Source organism: Saccopteryx leptura, chromosome 2 (assembly GCF_036850995.1).
Source record: "Saccopteryx leptura isolate mSacLep1 chromosome 2, mSacLep1_pri_phased_curated, whole genome shotgun sequence".
NCBI classification, from domain to species: domain Eukaryota; kingdom Metazoa; phylum Chordata; class Mammalia; order Chiroptera; family Emballonuridae; genus Saccopteryx; species Saccopteryx leptura.
The window spans coordinates 310,813,300-310,835,951 of record NC_089504.1 but is presented as its reverse complement, the minus strand read 5'-3'; the positions used below and the strand labels follow the sequence as shown (position 1 = coordinate 310,835,951).

General features: G+C 41.6%; 1 protein-coding gene across 4 annotated transcripts in view; it reads right to left on the bottom strand.

The window, feature by feature from the left end:
- The window catches only part of CALD1 (caldesmon 1), a 215,184-nt gene that overhangs the window by 180,517 nt on the left and 12,015 nt on the right, over positions 1-22,652 (bottom strand). Inside the window, exon 1 of one of the 4 annotated variants that reach the window (XM_066362746.1) lies at positions 2,259-2,528. The exons of 1 other annotated variant lie outside the window; for it this stretch is intronic. The gene's annotated coding sequence lies outside the window, so the exon portion shown is untranslated. Of the gene's footprint in view, positions 1-2,258; positions 2,529-22,652 lie in introns of those variants that run through there. 2 more of the 4 variants (XM_066362750.1, XM_066362753.1) reach the window with 2 other exon arrangements.

Genomic DNA, 22,652 nt, shown 5'->3' with positions numbered 1-22,652 from the left:
GATTTGAGAGAGAGGGGGGAAGGGAGAGAGAGGAAAAAAGGAACAGTGATTTGTTGTTCCACTTATTTATGCATTCATTGGTTGATTCTTTTACGTGCTCTGACTGGGAATTGAACCTGCAACCTTGGTGTATGAAGATGATGCTCTAACCAACTGAGCTACCCAGCCAGGGCAGAATTATATATGATTAAAGCCATCTTTTCATCTAAATTATTTAAATTGCACATTTCTATTGGCTTTGAGCAATGGAAACAACCCAGCACGTTACCTATGGTTTAATCCATGGTACTCTCCTGATTGTGCACACCATCTGTGTTTCTCTGTATTAAATGATCTCAATAAAATGAAAGCGCTCACACTGCAGCTCCACTGTGCTCTGCTCACCTCCCTGTTTGGGGAGATGTGTTCTAGCTAATATTCAACGGGAAGAAAGCAGCACAAACAGCTGCCTAAAGTTCAATGTAAAGTAAAATACCCAATCCCTTCGCTCCATCACTAGATACAGCAGAACACTTAAAGCACGATTTCCAAACTGTGTTTTTGTGGTTGTTGCGGGTAGGGGGGTGGGGAGCTCAGGAGGAAAGGAGAGAGGGGTGCTGGCACAGACTGAACTCTTTCAGGAATTTGGAGATGTTGGTTCCCAAGTGGAATTTATCCTCTGATCCCAAGGCTATAGATTGTCTTCCAGACTGCATTCTCTACACGGTTTAGAGAGGAGGGCTGAAAAAAAAGGAATTGCTCTCCATATTTTGATTGACGTGAAAAACGCTGTGAAGATCGGGAACTTGATCTCTCTGGGGGAAGGAAGATAATCAAACTGCCGCCCTTCTCTCACACTCACTCCGAGCTGTTCCCAGAGGAGAAACTCCCAGGGAATCCTGTTATCATAGAGCACTTCTGGGAGGAGAGAGAGGCATGCTCAGGAAAATTAGCCCCCAACTTCTAAATACAAAGAGAAAAGATGATTAAATGAATCTCAATTAAAAAAAAAAAAAAACCCAACTCACTCCATGGAATAATACAGTATTAAATGGGGCCAGTCGTTTGGAGCTGAAAACCTGGAATATCCATATTTATTTAAAAAACTATCAGATTTGCCCTTCTGGTCACATACCTCCTAGCCTTCACTTAAGTTCTAATCCTATATGTCTGGTTTTGCCAAACACAGAGAAAGACTTGACTATTTCGGTTTACAAGTCTATTTTACATAGCCCTGTTAACAGAAGGGATCTAAGAATACCAAGTACTGTGTTCTCATCCACTTTTTTATTTTTTTGACCATGTATCGCCACACCACTTAAATCCCCACCACCACCACCCCACTCTTTACAATCAGCTCTTTCTAAAAGGAATTCTAGGCTACTACCGACCGGCTGCCTTGTACTACTGTTGAAGATGCCCAAATATGTCTGGCTATCGTGAAATGAAAGACCGTTTCCTTCGTTTCTGGGACACACGTGTAACCTGCAACGTTTCACATAATCAAGTCACACACTCAGGCGCACTTTCAAAAAGGAAAATAAGATTTCTTAAGAAATAGTTTGGTGGGATGTTGAAAGTGATTTCAGAAAACACACCCACCAGTCCGTGCATTCTCCCATTATTAGGTTGTAAGGAAACAGATCGCGATTGGCATCTTCTGTCTTTGCAAATATCAGATCAGTGACATTAACCCAACTAGTGCTCAGTGCCCTTTCTACCCCTGACCTTATTTCCTGGCGGCTCTACAAGTCCAGACTCAAATTCTGGTAGCAGAATACAATGTAAATGTCTTTAGTTAAAAAAAAACAAACCCATCACTTTTTGGCTTCTCATCAACCTCAAAAGTTGTAAAAAGCAAACCCTCTTTAAATCTCTGATAACAAAAGATGCAGGAGAGCCTGCTGGTGTGAACAGACTGGCACAGCGTGTGTACTGACAGTGGCCTACGGCAATCAGGTATAACCCCCATCAGACTCTTGAACAAAAGGCTATTCTCATCAAAGTTGCCAGTGGTCCCTGCCTGTACGCCTCTATATGATCTGATCTCTCCTTCAGTCCCAACTCTAAGAACAGAACTCGAAATCTCATCCTGTTTGTCTTCCGGGAACATCTGCAGGGCAGCGAGACTCAGTCTGATCTGAGAATTTGCATGGTTTATTGGCTTTTACTGTCTTGCATCTCCAGCTACCTTAGCCAGGAATGTCGACTGAAACCCAAAGGGAGAAAAGTCCCCAGACTCTCTGGAAGAGATGAAAAGAAAGTCCTTGGTGCCTTACCTCATAGGCTGAAACTTCTTCCCGGAGACTAAGTCGGAAAGGAAGGACCCGATTTCTTTCAGCGGGAGCACAGCAAGAGGGCAGGCAGTCAGGCAGCCCAATACACACTGCTCTATTCAATAAAACTGCAGACCGCCCTTCCTTAGCCCCTCCCAGAAGCCCGTGCTAAGTGAACACACATCCCCTGTGTTTACAGTCGGCAGTCGGTGGTATGCATTGTCCTGTAGGTTTTTCTAATAGGCAGCCAATGACGACACCTCAGCAGAGGTGGATGTAGCCTGCCTGTGGAGATGCCTGTCATTCCCTAGGCATGCTCAGGAAATCACTCATCAGAAAAACCGAGACCTAAAAGGCTCAGAAACTGCGTGCAGGCTGCCAAAACCAGCCCGTTCCATGCCCTTTTTTGGTTATCCTTCGCAGGGCCTCTGGAAGTGAATCCATTGTCAGGAACAATCATGAGAAATGTTAATCTTGGAGAAAGAGGCTGTCTTGTAGAACACAAATGGAACTTTAAGAAGAAAGCACAGTCTATGGAACTAAAAAGTTAACAGTCCATAAGTTTGTTGGGGGTGGGGTGGGCAGGGAAGCCTTTTTCACAGAGGGAGCCTCACAAGTGTATGTTTTTTAAAAGTAGTTGTAATATGAAATGAAAAAAAATCATTATGTCATTTTTAGTCTGAAATGACTGGGACCCAGGTCTGGTATACACACGAGATTCTAACCTGCTAGAGGCACAGCCCCTTAAAATGTGTCACCACGTGTTTTAAAAACAACAGACCAAAAAGGCTGACGTCTCTTATAGCAGGTAATGTTAGCCAGAGTAAGTGTAGCAGCAGAAACTGAGGTAAGTAGGGTCCTAAATAGGTCTTGGCTAGCCTTATTGGTGTTCCACGTCACCTCCCTCTCCCCTTCCCCTTGGTTTCCTCAGAAGTGTCATTGGGGAGCTAGTGCAAGAAAATGGGTTCGACAGAGAGGGCATGGAGACACCCAGCACCTACTTGGTGACTGGTGTAGACAAGCGCATATACCCACAGAGATGACACTGGTGTTCTAATGACTTCTTGAAAGTACTCTGACCAAGCCTTCATTGGTAGGATGCACTCTATGAATTAGAGAGATGCTGAATTCGAATGAAGTTAACTGGCACACATGTGCATTCAATCTGTGCTCTTGTACTTTTATATATAGAATTCACTCAATCAGGACTGGATTCAATAACACTGAAAAATTATGAGCATTTACTAATTCATCAGGCCTTAGGGGTAGGTGCTAGATATATGTCATATATATATAGCTATGTGCCTAGAGACTATTTCATCACTGACATAGAAGGGTTAAAATATTTAAGAAGCTTGGTCTTCAAAAATCTGAGGTTTTACTTAGAAGTGACCTCTACTTAGGAAAAAGTCTCTGCCTTTTTGCCTCATTCAGAAGAATGAGAAGTGAAGTGACTGGTCCTAATGGGTGGTGTCCTTCTTCAGTCCTCCAGCGTGAACAAGTTACCCAGAGGCCCCTCTATCAACATTACACCTATCTTTCCCTTGGGAAGGCTACCCTATCCCCTCTCTTCAACAGCTATGGTGGGATAGCCTAAAAAAGTTACAGCGGAGGCTGCCAAGCAGAGGGAGAGGTGAACTGCAGGCATCTCAAGTTAGAACTCAGAATGCTCTTTCTCAGGGAAACAGAATAAATAATGGTCGGTGGGAATGGGACCATCAAGGCCATGTTTCAAGTACACTGTGGCTCAACCAGGCATTTGTGGAGCACCGTCATTTATAGCATTGTCCCTATGGGAAGGTTGTTTTCTGATCCCAAATAAATGATTTGGAAATAGATTTTGAGAACACAGTTTTGCTGCTGGGGATGGTCCCCTATGCGGACAGGTTGCTAAGGCAGATTATATACTGCATAGCCTGATAAACTTTGAGCTTGAAGACACCATAAGGCAGACAGACATCAGTGAGCTGTGAAAGCAACTCAATCAGTGATGTCTGGGTGAAAATATGACCTGTGTCCAGAGATGTTTGGGGCCCCGTGTCTCCAGGCAGTATGATCCCATAATTCAACGAGGCCTGTTTTAACGTGCCGTTTAACGCGGCCACTGCTGATGATATCCTACAGCGACAGTCTCCCTGCTTGTATGAGTAATGCCCTTTGGTTGTACAACATCAGGGTGTAATTTGCAATCTATGAATAAAATAAGTACCAGCTTCCCAGAGGAAAGAAAAGTTGCACTACAAATGGGGAAAATATTATCAGCAGGAAACACGAAAAGGACAAGCATTTTGTATGGTTTTTAGAAGATAAATGGCTAAATATTTTTGGGTTGATGTTTTTAGAAAAGAGAAGTATGTTTCCCTAGATAAATTCTAAATACCTCCTCTACAGGGTATAGTGGATGACCCACCATTTGGCCTATTTTGTGTATTTGAAAATAGACTTACTGTGGAGGAACTCTATAGTTGAAAGAATAATTTAGCAAATTTTAGATAATATACATTATAATATAGAAACATGATTTTTTTTCATTGTCTATATACCTTTTTTTTTTTTTAACTAAGCAAGAATAAAAAAGAAAGGAAAGGAATTAAAAAGAAAGAAGATAAATGTTGCCAATTTCTGCCATGGGAAACTTCACTTTCCTAGTCCTTGCTTTTTTTCCAGAGGTCATCTGTAAACAACACTAAAAATACACAGGATTTATATAGGAAGTTTCTGTGGAAGATAGTTCCCACTTGGATCATCCCAGATAGAGAACAGCTTGTCTGGCATAGGCTAGATCTACCTAATCAACCATAACAAATATAATGAGACATTTGGAAACATCTGGATGACTCATATATTTTCAGTTCCAATGAACTATTTGTAATCATGTAGATCAGTAGTGAGCAATTAGATTTTGCTTGTATGTCAATTTGGGGAAAGTAAAGGCGGGCCATGTTTTTGTGTTCAACATTGAAATCACTTCATGTAGTTCCATGAAAAATACACGTTCTTCTAGCTTAAAATATCTACTTTGTTGAACAGAACAGATAGTTCAGACATTTTAAAAGGTAGCAGAACATCCCCATGCTCTGTTCCCCCCACACTCACACTTTCTTTTATTCAAATAAAGTGTTTCCAGAAACTCAAGTTTCTAAAACAATAAGGTCAGATGGGTAGCATGTTGATACCAAAATTGGACAACAAATGCAGTACAGAGAAAGAGAGAGATCGACTAAGTGTACTCATGAGCCTAGATGAGAAAATTAGCGTATTGAATCCAACAACATAAAAAAAAAGATAACACTGAGATAGCCAAAATTTGGAAATCTACTGATATATATATATATATATATATATATATATATATATATATATATATATATAATATTAGTAGTTGAAATGTAAAAAAAAATAAAAAAGAAAAGAGAAAGATCATCTTGATAAATAAAAAATAACACTTGGTAAAATTAGTACTCACTTATAAAAAAGGGACACTCTTTAAAAACTAGCAATAGAATTTTTATAAACATGAGAGACACTACAAAAATTATGCTAATGATGAAACATTAAAAATATTCCCATTATAATCAATGAAAAGACAAGGATGACTGTCTCTTCTACAGTTGAAAAAAAGGGCTAGAGGTTTTAGCCAAGACAAAGAAAAAGAAAAAAAGAAATAATAGCTACTAGAATTAGAAGGGAAAAAAAAGTCTTTATTTGCTACGATGTTGATTATGTATGTAGAAAATTCAAGAGAATCAACAAATATATTAGAAATAATAAAAGAGTTTAGCAAGATTATTGGAATCAAGTTCAGTATGCAAAAGTCCAGAGTTCCTGCAACCAGCCATTTCTAGTTTTAAAATATAATAGAGGCCCTGGCAGGTTGGCTCAGTGGTAGAGGGTCGGCCTGGCGTGCAGAAGTCCCGGGTTCGATTCCTGGCCAGGGCACACAGGAGAAGCACCCATCTGCTTCTCCACCCCTCCCCCTCTCCTTCCTCTCTATCTCTCTCTTCCCCTCCCGCAGCCAAGGCTCCATTGGAGCAAATATGGCCCGAGTGCTGAGGATGGCTCCATGGCATCTGCCTCAGGTGCTAGAGTGGCTCTGGTCGCAACAGAGCGACGCCCCGGATGGGCAGAGCATCACCCCCCGGTGGGCATCCCGGGTGGATCCCGGTCAGGTGCATGCGAGAGTCTGTCTGACTGCCTCCCCGTTTCCAGCTTCAGAAAAATACAAAAAAAAAAAATAATAATAGAAAAATATACTATTTATATTCATCACAAAAGTGTGTGAATTACCAGGGAATAAACATAACAAAATATGTATATGCAAGAAAATTACAAAACTGGATTGAAGAATGTAAAAAGCCTGCACAAATGGTAAAATATATCACTTTTTCAAATTAAAAATGGAACTGCCCTTTGACCCAGCTATTCCACTTTTAGGAATATATCCTATGAATACCAAATCACTGATTCAAAAGAAGAAATGCACCCCCATGTTTATTGCAGCATTGTTTACAATAGCAAAGATCTGGAAACAGCCCAAGTATCCATCAGTAGATGAGTGGATTAAAAAGCTGTGGTACATATATATAATGGAATACTATGCAGCCATGAGGAAGAAGAAAATCTTACATTTCGTGACAACATGGATGGACCTGGAAACTATCATGCTAAATGAAATAAGCCAGGCAGAGAAAGAAAAATATCATATGATCTCACTCATTTGAGGAATTCAATGAACAATGTGAACTGAGCAAGGGAACAGAGGCAGAGGCGGGATCAAAGGGACCAGAGGGAAAGTGGTCAGAGGGAAAGTAGAGGAGAAGATGGGATCAGAGAAGGGAAAGAGATTAATGAAATTATATATACATAACACAGCGTTATAGAGAACAGGACAGCAAATCCTGGAGGGAAGGGGGGAAGGCATTGGGGGTAGAGGGCATGGGGGGGCGAGGGGAATAAGGGGGTGGGGGGAGATATATTCGGTGGGACACTTGAATCTATGTAAACACAAATTAAAATCATAAATTAAAAAAAATATATAAAATATATAACTATATATATCACTTTTCTGAATGGCAAACCTCAAAATTATAAAGATGTAAATTCTCCTCAAATTCACCTATGCATTTATTATTACAGCTAAAAATTTCTAAATGATATATTTTATAGAATTTGACAAAATAATCTTAAAATTCATATGGAAAAATAAAGATCTACAAATAAGTACTGAGGTATTTATAAAGCAATTCTAATTAAGGTAAGTGCTATTGGCTCAGGAATGCACAAATAGGACAAAGTAGAAGACTAAAAACTATCCCAGGCACATGTGGAAATTCCTAAAATAATAGCAGAGGCATTGCAGATCAGGGAGAAAGCACTGACTATTCTATTCTATTAACGGGAAATTTACGATAGATTGTGTAGAAACAATAAAATTAGTTTCAAAATTCCCACCCAGCACAAAAAGAAACGAGGTTATATGAAAAAGAAAACTTGGAAATGATTAGGAAATATTGTAGATGAATATTTTCATGATAGATACAACATGGACAGATTCTTCAATCATAAAAAAAATAGAACATACAAATGAAAGGGCTGAAAAATTTTTTTTGAGGATATGATTCAACTTGGCAGATCAAACGCACAACATTTGTTTATTTCTGCTGCTTGCCCAAACCTCACACAAACGAGATAGTCAAGAAATAAAAAGCGTAAATAAATCCTGCAAGGCAAAGAGTGCTGGAAAGACATCAACACAGTTCATATGTCAGCCAGTTTTTGGACTATGGAAAATGAACGGGTGGTTGGTAATTGCCTTAACAGAGCTGAGAAACCAAACTCTGGCCCTGTGGAGAATGAGGCCAGGGACGAAGAAAAAACTCAATTAAGACTCAGAACCAGGAAAAACTCAGGAGTTAGAAGCCCAGGGAATCTCTGGAGGTGACAGATGAAGGAGAAAACAGGGTTGATTGAAAATATGAGTAAGGAACAGTGGAAAACCCAGATATCTCCCCCGTACACACAAACAGAAGAACAAATAAAAACCCTACACGCACAAACAGGGGAGCACCCCTCTCCCAATCAGCTGAAATAGACAGAAATTGGACGTCTGTTCTCCGAAGAGACATTCTGACCTCAGATGCCAGGCAAAGCAGTAGACAGGTCAGAGGCTGTGTACTCAAACCAAACTTTTAAGTGAAAGTGTGTTCAATGAACACAAAAACACCCCCACTCGCTTCACACAGTGCGACTCCCAGCACACTAACAGTCACATTTGTATGCCACAGAGAGAGAGAACTGGAAGATTCCACTCCAGGGAAACTGGCATACCCATGGAAAATAATATCCGAAGATACATTTGAGGGACCCCTAAAACATATGGCCCATTGCCGGAGGCCTTTAGTGAACTCACGCTAAGGAATTTACAATCAGCTGTTCAGTACCCAAATATGAACATCAAGTTAAGAAAGAGAAATCAGAATTATAAAAAAGGAAACTCAGAGGAAAGAGAGGCAGAGTGAGAAACAAAAACCCTTCAAGAAAACTATAATTACCACATAACTTCAAGAAAACTATAATTACTATCCTCAGAGAGATAAGAGAAGATATTATAGCCACGAAATAACAGAAAGATGCTTTGAAAAGGCACGTTCAGCCCTGGCCAGATCGCTCAGATCAGGGGTCCCCAAACTACGGCCCACGGGCTGCATGCAGCCCCCTGAGGCCATTTATCCGGCCCCCACCGCACTTTCTGAAGGGGCACCTCTTTCATTGGTGGTCAGTGAGAGGAGCACAGGATGCGGATGCTGTGCTCCTGGAGTACTGTATGTGGCGGCGCCGCAAAGCGCAGCATCGCTCACGTACAGTACTACTTCTGGTGACGCTAGACGCTCGCATCACGGCCCAGAAACACGTCATACCACTTGTTAGGGCTAGCAGTGACAAATATGGAACCGGACATTGACCATCTCATTAGCCAAAAGCAGGCCCATAGTTCCCATTGAAATACTGGTCAGTTTGTTGATTTAAATTTACTTGTTCTTTATTTTAAATATTGTATTTGTTCCCATTTTGTTTTTTTACTTTAAAATAAGATATATGCAGTGTGCATAGGGATTTGTTCATAGTTTTTTTTATAGTTCGGCCCTCCAACAGTCTGAGGGATAGTGAACTGGCCCCCTGTGTAAAAAGTTTGGGGACCCCTGGCTCAGATGTTTAGAGCTTTGCTCCAAAGCACAGAGATTACCAGTTCAGTCCCCAGTCAGGGCACTTACAGGAACAGACCAATGTTCCTGTCTCTTTCTATCTCTCTTTAAAAAAAAAAAAAAAATCAAAAACATTTTTAAAAAGGCTCTTTCAGAGAAGAGGTGAGAATTCTTGTAAATGAAAAATATTATGACAGAAATTTATAATAATTTAATTCAAAAATTAGAAGATAAAGTTTAGGGAAAAAATCTCAAAAAGTAGAAGAGGACAAGATGAAAAAGATGAGAAAAAAGAAAAGAACATTCAAGAATCAATTAAAAATTCAATGTCTGAGTGTTCCAGAAAAAGAGAACAGAGAAGATTGTGAGAAGGAAATTATCAAAGAAATAATACATTAGAATTTCCCCACACTGAAGGACACAAGTTTCTGGATTCAAAAGGCCCACTGGGTATCCAGGACAAGGAATGGAAACATATTTCATTCCACAGTTAGCAAGGTCTTGAGGTTATACACCCTGTACAAAGGGAAAAAAAAACAGTTGGGTTTGAAACTAGAAACCAAGAAAAGACAAGGGTCATAAAATACAAGACGCAAACTCATCACAAAGGTGGTTTGGTCCCATGATGATGTTGAAAGAAAATTCCATGACAGCAGCCATTCAAGAAAGCAACTGGAGTAGAGGACTCCAGGAAGAACACTTTAACAAAAAGTCAAAATAGATTACCTGGCATGTTCTTGGGGGAAAGCATTTGTAGTAAGTCCACAGAAAATCAGTAAATGTGAGATTGAGGTCATTATAATATCAGGAAAAACACTGTGTTTGTACATGAAAGTAAAAGTGATCATTGCACGCTCTCTATAGTTCAACTGTGGGGAAATTTTACCCTGTCATAATGAAGTACACACTGCATAACGATGATGCAGTTAGATTTGAAGGATAACGGGCAAAAGCATTTTAGCAGGATGATGGTGGATAAGAGTGAAAGCTTTGCTTTGTTTAGCAGGAAATCAATAGTTAATGTTTACCATTGAAATTCTAATAAATAGTAGAATTAACCTATTATGAAGGAATATGAAAATAAATACCACTCCCCAAAATAGTTTGTTCATTCACTGAACAAATATTTATGAAGTGCCCACCACGTGCTGGGGCCTGTTCTTAGCATTGTGAAGAAAACACATTTTGATGGAGGGAGGTAAATAAATGCGTTAATTAATATATACATAAATATATACCAAGCAGTGGAAAGTGCCATAAGGAAAAATAAGAAAGGGTAAAGGAACAGAGAAAATCAGGGAAGTCCTGTCGGAAAGTTTTTAACAGAGAGGTGGATAGAGGGAAGGAGAAAGCAGACTATATGAAGGAAGGACACTCTCGACTGCAAGAATTGCAGGTATGCAATAAAGGGACAGCAAAGTCCAGAGTAACTGGAGAAGAATGGCTGCCAGTGGCCAGATTCAATCTTCCAGAGCCTCACAGCCACCATAAGGGCTTTGTTCTAAGTAAGATGAAAGTCATTGGAAGAGGTTGAGCAGAGAAAAACCATCACCCTGGCTGCCCAGTATAGACTAGGCAGCGAGACCGCAAGCATTCGAAGCAGGAAGAAGCTATCATTGCATCCTCACAGGCAAGAGGTGCTGGCTTGGACCAAGGTAGCTGTGGTCAGGGGACTGAAGAAGTAATGGATTTTGGATACATTACAACTCACTGATGGTTTGGATGAGGGATGTGGGGAAAAGAGAAATCAAGGATGCCTCCTTTTATGGTCCAAATAACTGCATGAATGGTAGTGTTATTTAATGAAATGACCACCGAGAGAGATGCCAATTTGCAGGGAGGGGTGAGAATCACTTAGACACATTTTAGCCATATTAAGATGACTAAAAGCATACAAATCTGGTATGTAGGGGAGAGGATGAGGCTTGAGATACACATTTAAGAGTCACCCCGTTATAATATTTTAAACCGGGACTAAGTTACCTGAGCAGGTGCAAACAGTGAAGAGAGGAGGTGGGACATGCCACCCCAAACTTTAGGGCCTGGAAAAGGAGACAGGGAAAGAGTTGAGGGGCCATGACACGTGAGAAGGATCACATAGACAGGGATGGAGTAGATGATGACTGTTTTTTGTTAAAAGCTACAGGGTATTCTTTGACTTTAGTAATAATGTAGTTTGAGATGGATTGGATTATTGTAGCCAATTCTTCACTTCCTCTTGTAATGGGATTAAACACTGACATTCTTCGCCATGTGTCTTTATGGTGCTCTTAGGTGAGCTGGACCTGTGATTTGCTTTGACCAATGGGATGTGGCCAGAGTGATGGTGTCCCCGTGAAGAGTAGGGGCTTTAAGAGGTATCTCATGTTTTGCTTTTACCCCTGAGTGTCTTCCTTTCACCATGATAACAACACGCAAGAAGACATATAAAAGGCAGCTGACTAGAGGATTGTAATAAAAACACCATTGGCAAAAATCCCAATGGGGATCAACAGGGAAGAGGCTACACAAACTATGATATAGGATAGAACACTATACAGTAACCACAATGAATGAACAAGATGCTCTTGGCTGTCAAAAACCACACTGTTGTGTGGAAAAAAGCCCAGCAAGGTTCAGTGGGAGTGATTCCATTCATATGAATTATTTACAGACCCATGTATTGGTGGACTAGAACTATACCCGATTCCATTTTGATAGGGCACAGAAGGAAGAAGGAGAGGCAGGTTTGTTGATGCAGCAGGGGGAAGGAGAAAGGCGCTGGTTGTCTGGGGGGGAGGATGAGGAGCTGATGAAAGGATGAAGCAGCCTCTGAGATGAATGTTCCCTTTGCCCACTTCCCCTGCCAGGACTGGCCAGTCTCCTGTCTCCCTGTAGGAAGTCTCTGTCTCCTTATTTCCAAGCTATGGAGAATAACTGGTTGTCTCTATGGTTTCCACTCTGCCCATATTTATTGCTATTGAAGTTGCTCTACCCTCAGCGAAAGCAAAAAGGTTGCATCCGTGAGATGCAGGGAGGGGTGAGAATCACTTAGACACATTTTAGCCATATTAAGATGACTAAAAGCATACAAATCTGGTATGTAGGGGAAAGGATGAGGCTTGAGATACACATTTAAGAGTCACCCAGTTATAATATTTTCCGGACTAAGTTTCCTGAGCAGGTGCAAATAGTGATTCCAATGGGGGTCTGAATCACCCAGAGCCTTACCTAGAGTTTTCTTAGATAGTTTTGTTCATTCATTCATTCATTCATTCATTCATTCAACCAACCTGAGCATCTATTATCTGCAAGGATTAGTATTAGGCTCTGTGCCTTTTATAATCTTGTAAAAACACTGTGGCTGCCTTTAAGGCAATGCCCTCCTAGTGGAGAAGCTGAGACACCTGAACAAGATGGACATAGGCTTCCAGATGGCAGGTGCTAAGGGAGACCCCTCCTCTGCTCTGTTTACCCAGCTGTATGTGTTTGCTCTTCCTGGCCCATGCTTAAGGAAGGCTGTCTGAGATCCAACCGGGACCATGTGGGGAAACCCAGTGGCCCCTCCTAATCAGAAAAGACAGTGTGTCCGTAAAGTCATGGTGCACTTTTGACCAGTCACAGGAAAGCAACAAAAGATGATAGAAATGTGAAATCTGCACCAAATAAAAGGAAAACCCTCCCAGTTTCTGTACAATGATGTGGCAGCATGTGCGCGTGCGCAGATGATGACGAAACACCGTGTATACAGTGGAGCAGCCCACGGCCATACCAGTCGAGATGTGGGCGGTACAGAGGAAAGTTCAGTGTGTTCTGTGGCTCGCTAAACTTGAATCCGGGATCAAAGTGCAACGTGAATATTGGCACGTTTATAACGAAACGCCACCACATAGGAATAACATTACTCGGTGGGATAAGCAGTTGAAGGAAACTGGCAGTTTGGTGGAGAAACCCCGTTTTGGTAGGCCATCAGTCAGTGACGAGTCTGTAAAGGCTATACAGGATAGCTACCTAGGGAGCCCTAAAAAATCTGTGTGTGAGCCCACATCGAACTGCACTGAATAGGTATGAAACTGGAAGAGTTTTCCTTTTATTTGGTGCAGATTTCACATTTCTATCTTCTTTTGTTGCTTTCCTGTGACCGGTCAAAAGTGTACCATGACTTTACGGACACACTATGTCTTCCACTCATTTCAGGGAAAAAAAAAGCCAATCTCATAATTGGCTTTGCATTGCAGGCATATTTATGAGGGGTGCAAATAAGAAAACATTTAAAATATTTTATCTATTTTGGGTGAGGTTAAAAGAATGTCATCTGAGAGGCAGTGATTTCTCTTAGGGGGCAGACTATTTTTAAAATCCAATTTAAAAAAAAGAAAAAAAAGAAAGAAAATGTATTTGCAAAGAGGTAGCTGAGTCTGGTGATATGTGGGGAAGACAGCTGCTTGGAACAAGCCATGTCATTGTGTGTGACATCAATTCAGCCAAGCCCTGGTCAGGCTCTGTGGCGGGTCTGATCACTGTGTGTCACAGAGGTGTGAGTGAGAGAGATCCAGATAGCTTCACGTGGGCCCTGCAGGTCCATTCACCCCCAAGCTCCCTTACGCTGCCCTCTTCTTCCACTGGTCACTGTTCTGTGTTGTAACCATGTTCCAGCCTTGGGAGGAACATTCCTTTGACAGGCTCTTGTTTCTTTTAGCTCCACTCTTCCCTTTCCTTACCGTGTCAGATTTCGCCAAGTGACTCGGCTATGCTGGGCCCCTCCCTCCTTCTTGTTCCATGACCTCACTTCTTCCTAGACCCGGGACATTTTGACTTCGGACCCCCTCCCTCTTCAGAGCGGTTCTGTCTGAGATCCCTGGGCCGTGGACCATTCCACAGTCCTCCGCGAGCACTGTGACTTTAGCTTCTCTCTTTGTCTTTAGCTTCTATCACTGATGTCTGGCCTGCTGTCTGACCTCTCTGGCCTCTGAGTTTTCCACTTGTTTTTTCTTTTCTCTCAATGTGGCCACGCCCCAGGCCCAGGCCTGATCTCTCTCTCTCTCCGAGAATAACATGATGACTTCACAGGGCAGATACAAGAATTAAATGAGATAGACCCTGGCAAGGTGGCTCAGTGGATAGAGCGTCAACCTAGCCCACCAGAGACTGTGGTTTGACCCTGATCAGGGCACATAGGAGAAGCAATCAATGAATACACAACTAAATGGAACAACTAAGTGGAACATTGACTTAATGCTTTTCTCTCTGTCTTTCTCTTTCTCTTTCCCTTTCTCTATTTCTTGCTCTATAATCAATGGGAAAAAAGAATTAAATGAGATAAAATAGATATGAAGTTGTTTTATGAATGAAATGCTCATTTATTTATTCATGAGACAAACATTTATGAAGCGCCTCTTCATTACTCAAACTTTTCCCAGCCTTGGGAATACAGTGCCAACTGTGTAAGGCGCAGTCACCTCCTTCCCATAAAGGGGGCTTGCCTTTTGTGGACAGACACATGTCGTCACGTACGTGCAGTAAAGTCAGGCAAGTGTTGCCATAAAAATTCTAAGGAGTGTGGGTTACTCTGGGTAACTGAGGAGGGAGAGGTCGTTTTTATCATAGTGGGATGTAAAGCCAGCAGCCAGGGCCACCATCATGGCCATTCACATGCAGGTTCGCATTGTATTTGGACAGTCGGTAAATAAACAACGGAGCCAAAAACTAGTGGGCCACCATCTTTAATTCTAGCTTGCACCCGGCGGGCAAGTAAAAAATACACACTGGGCTCCAAAACCCACTCATATTCAGTGCTCACAAAGCTACTGACTTATCCGAGTTTCCTAGAATCAAAGGTTTCTAGCTCACCAGACTTATTCACCTCTGTTCCCCATCTCCTTCCTTCTCCCTGCACAAACTCTGCACAAACTGGCTTCTCACTCAACACTCCATCTTGGCTGCTTCTCCTGGCCTCCTCCATGTGGCCTTTCTCTGCTCTCTCATGCTAATCTCAGGAACCAAGAGAGCAAGCTCCCATTCTGCCCCTATTTTATAGTGTAGAAATCCAAACCTTTAATCCAATATACAAAATAGGGAAGTCTCTAATACAAAGTCACTTATCTGGGGCATGATGGGATTGTACCACCCCACATCAAAAAGGGTGGGAAAGGCTTAATCCCAAAACCAAGCCCCAGGCTCCAAGGATCCTGCCTGCCCACAGCCCGTCCCCAACACACATTAATATCACCTGGGCAACGGCCTCTACGTGGGCAGTGCCATCTTTAACAAAGTGAGCATAATACATTTTATCTGCCCAACATGGGGACTATAAAAAAATTTCACTTACTATCATGTTTTTAATAATGCCCTCTTCTGATATGACAAATGAATGTGCAGATTTAGTCCTGAATGTTTGTTTACTTTCCTCTTGAATTCCCTTGCTCAGAAAATGTTAATATCTTTCTACCAACGGGATAAGGTCCAAAGCTGGCTTAGCTTTTTAAAGTGATCTATAATCAGCACATTTCTTGCCTCTTTTATGATTCCCAACACGGATCCTCCCCCCTTTCCTCTCTGATCGTGGATTGCACCTCCTGCCTCAGTGACTTCAGTCACGTGGCTTTCCCCACTTCTCACTTACCTGCGGTCCCTCCAGCTCCAGAGAGCCACCTGAAAACCATCTCTTAAATCTCAGGCCTCAGTCAATAATCCTTCTCGAACGATCTGCTGAAACTTAGTAAGTCATTCGATCTCCCTGAGTTTTAATTCCCTCGTTTATAAAATAGCTGCCTTGAAGAGTTGATATAAAGTTCAAATAGATTAATAAATGTAAACATGCTTTATAAACTGTTAAGAGCTACTTAGTCATGAGTGATTACCACATGCAACTGAGATTAAAAAACAAAACAGCAGCCTCCTCACTGCCAGTTTTACTTCTTTAACTTGAAATTAATCTACTGCAAATTTTCTGTGCATGAGACCTTGAATGTTGATAGATTATAGGACAGTGGTTTTAGAGCCACAAAACTTTTTTCTGATACTTGTCATTCCAAAGAAATTGGTGAAATTCCACTGTGTGCAGAAAGGAAAACACCAAAGTTTTCTTAAATGTCGGAATAAGATATCTTCTGGAAAACTGGGCTGGGACAGGGAGTGGGGGTAGGGAGAAGCAAAAGTTAAATTTGTTGATGTTTTCATAATATCCTCTTATTTCACTTCCCTGCACTTAGGCAACCATTCTGCTCTGTTTATTTTGCATACTTTGCATTGCATGCCTTTGCCCCAACAATTATAAGTATTGTTTTGTGTGCATGCATTTTTAATTTAATATAATATAATTTAATATAAATTATTTGTGTATACATAGATCATCTGTTTCTTATTTTTCTCACTAAATGCTGTGCTTTTATGATTTAAAAAAATAGTAGTGTTTGCTTTAAAAGGACTATCAATTCTTAAAACTCAAAAGAGATACTATAATTGGGAAAACTACAGACAGGGTGCATGTTTGTCCTAACAGTATTTTGGGACCAAGGCAGAGTGCCCCTTAGCACCCTTCAATGTCCTCTCTCTTCTGCCTCTAACTCGTAGCATGTCTCACTGACATTGCCTGGTTCAGGGCATCCATACTGCTCCTCTGGTTTTCTGCAATACATTGGTCTTCCTGCCTACCCCAGTTCCCCATTCCCAGCCCTCATCCTTAATCCATTCTTCTGCTGCAGCTAGAACTATACCAGCAGGGCCATGCCTCCTCCCTGTTGAAAACTCTCCATTGATTTCCCATCCCCCACTAAGAATAGACTCCAACAAGTCGGTCTGTGATCTCCCCGCTCCTACCTCTCAGATTTCATTTCCTACCACCTCAGTCCTCTCTGTCCTGCTCTAGCCAGGAAAGCCTCCTACAACATAATTCCTGCCACAAAACGGGTACACAGCTGCTCCAGCCCTTTGTATGTGCTGTTGCCTCTCCCCTGTAAATATTTGCATGACTCCCTCTTGCACTTTAGATCTCTGCTGAATGCCACCATATCAAAGGTGCCTTGATGACTCTGCACGAAATGACCCATCCCACAACATTGCCTTTCCCCAACTCTTTTATTTTTTTTCTTGGCCTTTGTCACCACTGAACATGTTACATGTTCAACTTGGCTGCTTGTTCATTGACTTCCACCCTTCCTTAGAATGAAATTTCATTATGGACAGACACGATCTTTGTTTTATTCATTGTTTAATCCCCAGCACTTTCTTGGTAGATGGTAAAGGCTCAACAAAAATTTGTTGAATGAATGAACGAAACGTGCACTGTTTGGTCATCTAAAAGGGGCTGACAATTTCATTCCTGAATAATCTAGCTCCAGTTCACCTTTCCGAGAGCCTCTTGGTCATCACCCCTCTCCCTTTGGACAGACATGCTCAGCCCCTTCACTCTCTGCTCCAGCCAGATTAAACTTTTTTTCATTTCTTTCCATGTGCTTTGCTCCCTCTTGTCCTCAGGTGTTCACACATACTGTTCTCTCTGCATTGAACACTGTTCCCCCTATCTGTGTCCAGCTAACTTCTTCAGGCCTTCCTTCCTCCAGGAATCCTTTCAGAGTGTCCCTCAGTTTAACACTCCTTCTAGCCCTCGACACAGTGAACTTCCAATAGAAGTGCACTTATTCTACCATATTGCAACTGCCTCTCTACTTAGCAGTACCCACCAGGCACTTTGAGCTTCTCGAAGACAGGGACAGAGCTACCTGTTTATCACCATCTCTGCAATTCCAGTACAGTGCCACAATAAATATTTATGGAATGACTGGCCTCTCACCAGTATGTTTACCGACTCCAAGTTATTGGAGGGCATAGCCTATAGGTTTAACTGGATCCAAGAGGCTCTTCATAACAATAATGGGGATGTACCTGGTGCTCAAGCATGTGTGAGAGCCAAATACACTAGCTGAAAAGAGCCAGAAATCTTTGAGATATTATTTTACATTCAGAAATAGCAACGTGGGGATATGCCTAATCCAGTGTCCCACTGGGGATTTTTCAACAACTCTTGATTTGGGGAATTTCCACGTGACATCAGTTTCATCCCTGTGAACAGCCCTGGGGCTGGAAGAAAAAGGAAGAGAAGAGGGCACTGAGCTCAGTGCCCGACAGTTAATTGGATCTTGTGGGTTATTTTAAGTATGTATTTCCAGGAAGAGAATGTCAAGCTCTGTGTGAACTCAGTTTTCTCACATGTCAACATGAGAACTTCAATAAAAGCAGTCTCCTTCCCAGCATTCCTTGGAAGAATAATAAATACACGTGATAAGAAACTGTTTCACAAAGTAAAACAGACTTTGAAGTAAAAAGCAGCCAACCCAAATTGCACATGTCACTGTAAATTGTCCCATATTTCTATAGGTGAGAGCAACCTCTCCACCCTCACATTCTTATAATTGTACACACGCGCACATACACACACACACAATAGGAGCTATAAAAATTTTACAGGAAGGAGGACTAACTTCATGTGTTTCTAGATATATTTGTACCCTTATCCCAAATGATCAGTTCATTTCAAGTTTAAATGTATAATAATATTCACATATTCACTATTAATATGATTAATATGGTTATATATATATATATATATATATATATATATATAATCAAGTCAAGTCAGCAAGACAGTCATCCCCATTCTACAATAAAATGGTTAGATTAGAAGATCTCTAATGCATTTTTTCTTTTCTCTTTATTTTAATCTCTCTCTCTTTTTTAAATTTTAACTAAGTTTAATGGGTTGACATTGGTCCATAAGAACATATAGGTTTCAGGTAAACATCTCTATAGCATTTGAATAGTCAATTGCATCATATGGGTTTCAATACATCCCAAAGGGGAAAAAAAATTAAATTAACTCAAAGTTTTCTGGCTAAGAAAGCCAGAGGCATGCCAAGTTCTAACATCATATGTCTTAAAGCAGCGAGAGCAAGATGGCCTCTCTGAAGGCAGCAAATTAGTAAATTGTGTGGGGAAAAGAAAGCATACATGATGCTTTTGTGTTAAACCTAGGACTAGTTTCATTCATTCTGCAAAGATTTATTCAGTGCCTGCTATTAGTCAGACAGTGATATTCAGACACAATCTACATTTAAGGTTCTTATGGCTCCGTGGAATAACTCACATTTTACAATATTGTTGGGCGCTTGTTGCAAGGCATCAATTTACTTACAGTTTAAAGATATGTTTATTAAAAAGATAGATTAATGGATAGGAGTGGCAAGATGACGACGGAGTAGGTGGACATACCAACTTCCATCTCCCAGAACGAAAGTGGATTACAACTTAATTTTAAGAACCAACATCTGGAAAAACCAACTTTGGACTAAACTAAGAGGACTCTTTAACCAAGGAATACTGAAGAAGCCACACTGAGACTGATAGGAAAAGCGGAAACGCGGAGGGCTTCCCAGATCCCTGGAGTGAATGGCAGCCCGGAGAGACTCGCATGGTGGGAAGTGAGTTTAGCAGAGAGGGGAGGGTCCTGAGCCCCAGGAACAAAACCCCAGCCTGCAGCCCCAGAGCCTAAAAGAGGCATATGGACAGTATTTAGCTGTGAAACAAGTCAGGATATGGTTTGTGAGAAAGAGACAGATTTCTCAGATCCAGGATTCTTCTTAAAGGGAACGCGCAGTAAACCTCTCTCACAACCACCCACCCAGGGCTCCGGGGCCAGGAGAGAGGAGAGGAGCAGAGTAGCAGAAAGATAGTGTAATCTAGAAGGCACAGGGAGAAACACTTTGAGAAACAGCCACCTTAACCCCTGGGCTGAGTCACTCCCCAAGTCTGAAGTGAATATTTCCCCTGGAAACAGCAATACCAGCAAAGGGAAGCAGGACAAATAAGCTCTCCCGGGGCACTCAGATCAGAGTAGCTTAGAAGGCGGAAGCTTTCAGGACTACAGTAGTGAGTGTTAGGGTCTGAGCTGCAGTGCCCCTAAACACACTGCAGAGGGCTCGCCTGAGGGCGGGCAGCGGCGGGACCTGGAAATATGGTTCCATTGACAAGGGCAGAAGCTGGCCAGCCAAGAATGAGGACTGGATGTGAGCTCAGTCTTGCCCAGCAGGGGCAGAGGGAAAGCGTGAAGGTGGTCAGGCCCAGCTGCAGGCCCACCTGCAACCCTGCCTGAGAGGGAAGAGCAAGAGCCCCAGAAAGGGTGGAGACCCGCTGCTGAGCAAGGGCGCATGGGCACGCAGCCTCGCCCAGCCTACAGAGCCAAGGTTTGCAGCTGACCAAAGCAGGACTCCTCCCATGGGGGCTGGGCGAAAGCCCAGAAACAGGTGGAGACCCACAGCTGAACAAAGGTGCTCACCACTGCCTGCAGTGTGGAGGCTTGCAGCCCAGGCACGGGGCATAACCCTACCCGCAAGAGCGGGGCAAAGGCCGAGGTGCCGAGGCTTGTAGAACTGGGCACGTGATCACAGTTTCTCCTGTGGAAGAGAGGTGGAAACTGCAGCGACAGCCCCAGTGAGCTGGCACCTGCAATGTCCATACCCGAACACCGTAGGCAGCAGTGGCAGAGGGGGTGGTATGCCTACAGACAGACTACACCTAAGGAACACAGAGGCCACACCCAGTGGGCTCCACTGGCCAAAATGTTCTTGTACACAGACAAAATGAGAAGGCAGAGAAATTCAACACAAATGAATCAAGGGAAATCCCCATAAAAGGACCTGAATGAGTCAGATATAACCAAATTACCAGATGCAGAGATTAAAATAACGATTGTTAGGATGCTCAAAGATCTTAGAACAACAATAGATGGTCATTATGAACACCTAAATAAAGACGTAGCAAATATAAAAAAGGACATTGAAATAATAAAAAAGAATCAGTCAGAAATGACAAATACAATATCTGAAATGAAGACCACAATGGAAGGAATTAAAAGCAGGATGGATGAAGCTGAGGATCAAATCAGCGAGTTAGAGGACAAGATAAATGAAGGCATGGAAGCAGAGCAGAAAAAAGAAAAGAGACTCAAAAAGTATGAGGAAACTCTAAGAGAGCTCTGTGACAACAAAAAGAGAAATAACATCTGCATCATAGGGGTTCCTGAAGAAGAAGAGAAAGAACAAGGGATAGAGACTTTGTTCAACCATATCATAGCTGAAAACTTCCCTAAATCAATGCAGGAAAACATCTCACAAGTTCAAGAAGCACAGAGATCTCCATTAAAGAGAAACCCAAAGAAATCTACACCAAGACACATCATAATTAAAATACCAAAGCTAAGTGATAAAAAGAAAATATTAAAAGCTGCTAGAGAAAAAAAGGCTATCACCTACAAAGGAGCCCCCATAAGGATGACATCCGACTTTTCAATAGAAACACTTGAGGCCAGAAGGGAATGGCAAGAAATATTCAAAATAATGCAGAACAAGAGCCTACAACCAAGACTACTTTATCCAGCAAGACTATCTTTAAATTTGAAGGAGAAATAAAAAGCTTCCCAGACAAAAAAAAAGAACTCAAGGAATTCACTACAACCAAACCAATGCTGCAAGAAATGCTAAGGGGCCTGCTGTAAACAGATCAAAGGGGATAAAGAATATAGCAAAAGAAGAATACATCTTTAAAGAATAAAATGGCAATAAACAACTACATATCAATAATAACCTTAAATGTAAATGGATTAAATGGTTCAATCAAAAGACATAGGGTAGCAGCATGGATAAGAAAACAAGACCTGTACATATGCTGTCTACAAGAGACACACCTTAAAACTAAAGATGCACATAGACTGAAGGTAAAAGGATGGAATAAAATATTTCATGCAAATGGAAATGAAAAAAAAGCTGGGGTAACAATACTTATATCAGACAAAATGGACTTTAAAACAAAGACTATAGTAAGAGATAAAAAAGGTCACTATAAAATGATAAAGGGAGCAATCCAACAGGAAGATATAACCATTATAAATATCTACGCACCTAATATAGGAGCACCTAAATATATAAAGCAGACTTTGATGGATATAAAGGGCGAGATCAACAGCAATACTATATTAGTAGGGGATTTCAATACCCCACTAACATCACTAGATAGATCCTCAAGAAAGAAAATTAACAAAGAAACAGCAGACTTAAAGGACACACTAGATCAACTGGATTTAATAGATATCTTCAGAACCTTTCACCCTAAAGCAGCAGAATATACATTCTTTTCAAGTGCTCATGGTACATTCTCTAGGATACAC